The sequence below is a fragment of the Carcharodon carcharias genome, chromosome 9, assembly GCF_017639515.1.
Source record: "Carcharodon carcharias isolate sCarCar2 chromosome 9, sCarCar2.pri, whole genome shotgun sequence".
In the NCBI taxonomy this organism is placed as follows: Eukaryota; Metazoa; Chordata; class Chondrichthyes; order Lamniformes; family Lamnidae; genus Carcharodon; species Carcharodon carcharias.
This window is the reverse complement of record NC_054475.1, coordinates 88,733,618-88,739,791: the sequence shown is the minus strand read 5'-3', so window position 1 is coordinate 88,739,791 and position 6,174 is coordinate 88,733,618.

The following is a 6,174-nucleotide window of genomic DNA, read 5'->3' as shown; positions in this document are numbered from 1 at the left end:
CTGCTTTTCTGGCTGTCTCTGAGTCAGAAGGTTCTGGGTTCAGGCCCAGAAACTCTAATGCATAATCCAGGTTGGGACCTCAATGCAGGACAGAAGGAATGCTGCACTGTTGGAGGTGCCATTTCCAGATGAAATGATAAATTGAGATTCTGTCTATGCTTTCAGATGAACATAAAAGATTCAAGGCACTATTCAAAGAAAAAGTGGAGAGTTCCCCCCAGTGTCTCGGATAATATCTATCACTCAACCAACAATAGAACAGATGATTTTTGTTCGTTATCACTTTACTATTTGTGGGTCTTGCATCTAGGCTACTGCATTTCACACATTATAACTTCCTTCCTCCCTTCCCCTCCCCATCCTAGCTGAGAAGCTAAAGGAACGGAACAACTCCTTGTTCCATCCCCTTGCCTATAAAACATCTTCTGCTTGTACAATATGACAATAAAGTAATGTGCTATACATCCACTCATGCGAATGAGGATCCAACGTTGAGATCACTGCACCTACAATATAATAAAATGTACTCAGTCACGAGCTGCCATCAGATTTTCCAGGATTATCACTGTGTTCTAACTTCTCAGGTATTGCCATTAACATCTGTATTTTTTATAACAATAGCATTTTTCTTGAATTCTGAATTTCTGCAGGATCTGGGAGATAGCAGTGACATGATAGGATTGTTGTTAATATGCCCCATATTTATTTTTAAATATATCGAGACTGTCTTCTCATTAGACATGCCTGAGTAAAGTGTTTATTGTGGTACTATTATGCCATTTCTATGTACTGATTGAATCAAGGCTGGAATCACAGAACCTTGGTTACTGTGGCAACAACTCTCCTTCTAACTTCAGTGACCAGTTTTGGTCAGTAAACTGTGAAGCACATCCAGGAGTGCTACTTCCTGTTGGCAGCAAAAAAGTAGAATTTCCTTTTCACAACTGAATTTTTTCTCTTGTAGTTAAACTATCAGCCAATTAAGCTCATCTCTATGGCTCACTGACTACCACATGGCTCATAGATTGCAGGATGGGAAGGGAGATACAACTGCAATTGGAAGGTCAAGGTACTCGGGCCTAGCAATGGTCTTCAGAACTGAGGCAGCAGGTTTTTTTGAAAAAAGAACATCTTTAGCATACCTTTCATTAACAGAGTGAGGGGGCATTTAAAAATCCTAAACTGAGCAGAATCCCAGCCATCAGATACAGGTTTAACATTAGTGACCCTATTAACGAGCCAGGCTGGCTGGTCAATCATGAACAGTGCCCTTAGTACAATGACCCTGCCTGATTTAGGTTCTAATCTCTCATTGCTACAAGTGCATTCTTGGAGTCATCTTGATCCCACTGTAGAGTGCCACGTCCTGCATTTAACAATCGATCTGCTTTCCAGTGTGCAGACTGTTACACTCAAATTGTACTGCAACATATCTTTATAAATTTCATGAACTGAAGTATACTTTTGAAGCAAAAATACTATGCTGAAAGACACTTGGTGCAATCACCATAACTTACCTTATAAGCATGGAAACATTAGAAAATGACGGGCTAGAAACATGTCAATCAAGCCTACTTCAAACCAACCTCATGATGGCTCAACCAACATGACTAAACATACACAACAAAAACAGAATTACCTGGAAAAACTCAGCAGGTCTGGCAGCATCGGCGGAGAAGAAAAGAATTGATGTTTCGAGTCCTCATGACCCTTCAGCAGTTCAGGGTCATGAGGACTCGAAACGTCAACTCTTTTCTTCTCCGCCGATGCTGCCAGACCTGCTGAGTTTTTCCAGGTAATTCTGTTTTTGTTTTAGATTTCCAGCATCCGCAGTTTTTTGTTTTTATGACTAAACATACCTCCCTTTTCTCCTCTCCCTGTCCCACCACCCACTCCCTTGAACCCACTCCTGCAGCCATGTAGTTTCCTAGGAGAGGGAAAGAAACAGAAAAGAAATTGTAGAATCAGAATCCCCTCCAACTGGGAAGTTTATGGAATATAAAACCCAAACCCACGGTTGTGTTCTGACCTCATGTTTTGTACCACACAATGCAGAAACCCAGCTGCAGCCAACAGCACAGGGCTGTGCAACAAGGGGTTAATCCAGACATTTAATAAGATAGTGGCTCATCAAAAGGGTTTGGACATTGATTGATTGCTATCATGGAACAATGGTACCAGGGAAATGCCATTACCTGCCATTGACTAAGGCAATTAAGAGAATGATTGCCTGATACAATGGTGGAAGGAACATGCCATTGATATTCAAACTTTCATTGACCTAGGAACCAGGTGCTGTTACTGTATTGCCTCAAAACAGGAGGAGAATTATTTAAGCAATGTAAGAGCTGATCATATTTGTCTGGACTTTGAGTAGAATAAATTAAGGGTGCAATGAAATGAGTTGGCCAGGCCAGCAATAGAAAGGATCTAATTGGGGACAGAAATCGTAGGATGCCACTGTTTTTTACAGGCTATCAAGGAAGTTGGTGGAGTTTGGTCAACTCCACGGGAGATCTACACCATTGGAAGACCAACAGAGAGGTGATTGTAAGTATTAAATTAGAGTATAAAAAATTAAGAATTAAGTTAGGAACAAGGTGGGGTTTTGGCTCTGATGGGACAGGATTCTGGGTAACTGTAATTGTAACTGTGTTTCATGATTGCTGAATGCAGCCCTTTTCTGAGGACGGTAGATAATTCAGTAAAGCAATTATGAATTATCAGAAAAAACTTCTCTCACTGGTCATTCCTTTCAAGCCATACACTTGTGGATCTGGTGTCACGAAATTGAGTGTGGGGAGCGTCTCTGAGGAAGGAAGGAGGCACACTCTACAAAATAAGGAAAAAAATACACTGTAAAATTCCTTTGACTTCTTCAAATGATTGAAACCATTTCAGGAGATCACATGAACTAAGTATTACCTATAAAGTCATTTCCATGTGATATAATCTCTGCCCAGTCAGGAAGCAGTCCAGCTGCCTCTTGAAGCTGCACAGAGTCAGCACCTGCCAGACCAGCTAAAAATACATTCTAGAGGCTCAATATTCTCTGGGAAAAGAAGAACCACCTAATATCCAGTCTATTCCTACTCTCACAGCGTTTAATCTCATGTCACCTGGTTCTCCACAATCTGTTAAATTGGAATAATCTATGAATAGGAACACTATCCAGCCCTTTTTATTATTCTTTCATGGGATGTATAGTTTGGGACAAAATCAATAGTCACTTAGACAAGCACAGGATAATTAATGAAAGACAGCATGAATTAATTAAGGAAAAATCATGTTTAACTAACTTGCTGGAGTTTTTTGAGGAGGTAACAGAGGAGGTTGATAAAGGAAAAGCTGTTGTGGTGTGTATGGATTTTCAGAAGGCATTTGATACAGTGCCACACATCAGACTTGAGCAAAATTCTAGCTCATGAATAAAAAAGAGAGTAGGCACTTGGATAAGAAATTGGCTGAATGACAGGAAACAGTAGTGGTTAATGGATGTTTTTCAGATTGGAGGAAGGTTTGTAGTGGAGCTCCCCAAGGGTCAGTGTTGGGACCTTTGCACTTCCTAGTATATATTAATGACCTAGACTGTGGTGTGCAGGGCATGATTTCAAAATTTGCGTATGATACAAAGATTGGAAATGTTGAAAGTTGTGATGATGATAGTCTTAAACTTCAAAAGAACATAAGCATGTTGATGGTTTGGGCAGACCATTGGCAGATGAAGTTCAATGCAGAGAAGTGTGAAGTGATTCATTTTGACAAGAAGAATATGGAGAGACAGTATAAGATAAAGGGGAAACTAAAGGAGGTGCAGGAGCAGAAGGCTCTCAGCGTGTATGCACGTAAGTCATTGAAGGTGGCAGGGCATGTTGAGAGAGCAGTTAATAAAGCACCTTGGGCTTTATTAATAGGGGCACTGAGTACAAGAGTAAGGAGAACAAAAACAGAATTACCTGGAAAAACTCAGCAGGTCTGGCAGCATCGGCGGAGAAGAAAAGAGTTGACGTTTCGAGTCCTCATGACCCTTCGACAGAACTGGGAACTTTTGTTTTGGATTTCCAGCATCCACAGTTTTTTTGTTTTTAACAAGAGTAAGGAGGCCATGTTGAACTTCTATAAGACACTAGTTCTCAACTGGAGTACTGTGTCCAGTTCTGGGCACCATACTTGAGGAAGGATGTGAAGGCATTGGAGAGAGTACAGAGGAGATTCACAAGAATGATTCCAGGGATGAAGAACTGAAGCTATGGGGATAGTTTGGAGAGGTTGGGACTGTTTTCCTTGGAGAAAAGAAGGCTGAGAGGAGACCTTGATAGAGTTACTGAGGATCTTGAGGGGTATGGACAGGGTAAATAGTGAGAAACTGTTCTCACTCAAGGGAGCATCAAGAACCAGAGGGCACAGATTCAAAATAATTGGCAAAAGGTGGAGGCAGGTTTGATCAAGGTATTCAAAAGGGAAATGGATGGCTATCTGAAAAGAGAGAATGTGCAAGATTACGCAGGTAAGGCACGGGAATGAGACGAAGTAGAATGCTCTTACATAGAGCTAGTGCAAATGCGATGGGCCGAATGGCCTCCTTCTGTACTGTAAAAATTCTGTGATGTGAGTGTTGCTGACAAGTCCAGAATTTGTTGCCCACCCTAATTGCCCTTGAACTGAATGGCTTGCTAGGCCATTTCAGAGGGCAGTTAACAATCAGTCACATTGCTGGGGATCTGAAATCACATGTAAGCCACACTGGGTAAGGATGGCAAATTTCTTTCCTCTAAAGGACAACAGTGAAGCAGATGGGTTTTTGCAACAATCAGTGATAGTTGTCTTGGTCACCATTACTTACTAGCTTTCAACTGCAGATTTTATCAATTGAATTTTATTAATTGAAAGTGCTGTGATGGAATTTGAACCCATATTTCCAGAACGTTAGCCTAGGCCTCTGGATTACTAGTCCAGTGACCTCACCACTACACCACCATCTCCCCTTTAAATTATTTTACAGACTGCAATCAGGCTTCCTGTAAATTTAAGCTGTCAAGGTCCTTGAGCTGTTCTGAATAGCTGAGATTCTAAACCAAGGCTCATTCTTATCAACTGCCTCTGGTCTTTCCTAAGGCTGCTATATCACATACCAGGTGGAGAGATGATAGTGGTGGGTTGGGAGTGGAAAAACCAGGCATAATATTTCGATGTGGTCTGACCAATGATCTGTATAGTGCCAAAATTGTGTCCTTTAATTTATATCAAATGGTTCTTATAATACAATCTAAAACCTTATTCTCTTTAGCTACAATTTCTCTACATTGGTCAGGAATCTTCAGTGATCTGTGCACAATAACCCAAAGATCTTTGACTCTCGACCTGCTTCAGTTTTGTTTCCTGCAAATGATTCATGTATTCTCTGTTGGCCTGACCAACGTGCTACATTTCTCTAAATTAAATGCCATCTGCCTTTGTGTTACCAACTACCCTAGCACAAAAAGATATTTTTGGATTTGTTTGCATGCCCCTACCATCTTAAAACTTACATAGATTTTGGTGTCATCAGCAAATTTACTTCCAATAGCCCCACACTGCTTCCAGGTCATTAATAAAGACAGTGAGCAGAATTTTGCCCTTGTTGAGCGGGTTTGGTGGGGGCGACTTGGGTGGTTGGGAAGTCATCTGACACCTGTGATAGGAGCCGGACTGCGATTTCACGCTGGTGGGCCAATTAAAGCCCGCCCAGCATGAAACGTGTGCGGCAGTGCTCAGCGCTGCATGTATCCCGGGGGGGAGGAGGGCAAGAGTGCACATTTGCACAAGCACAGGAATGCCTCAGGGAGATGAAGAGTTTTGAACACTAAAAATAAAGATTTTTAAAATGTTATAAAACATGTGCCCTGTGACTCTGTCACATGAGATGGTGTTAATATGTCAATCACTTTGTTAAAACCAATTGCTAGTTAACAGGTGATGGGCATTGATTATCCATCTAAATAGAATAAAAAGATACAGCTGGAATACTTTATGTGAAAGCTACTTGGAGGTCAGTACAGGAATGGTCTTGAAAATAAACTAGCTTGAACCAAAAGACCAGCCTGGATTAATTCTTCCACCACAACCTCTTATTGTGAATAACACAGGGACTTGCTCTTAATGAAATGTTAAAATGTTTATTTTATTTTTATTTGC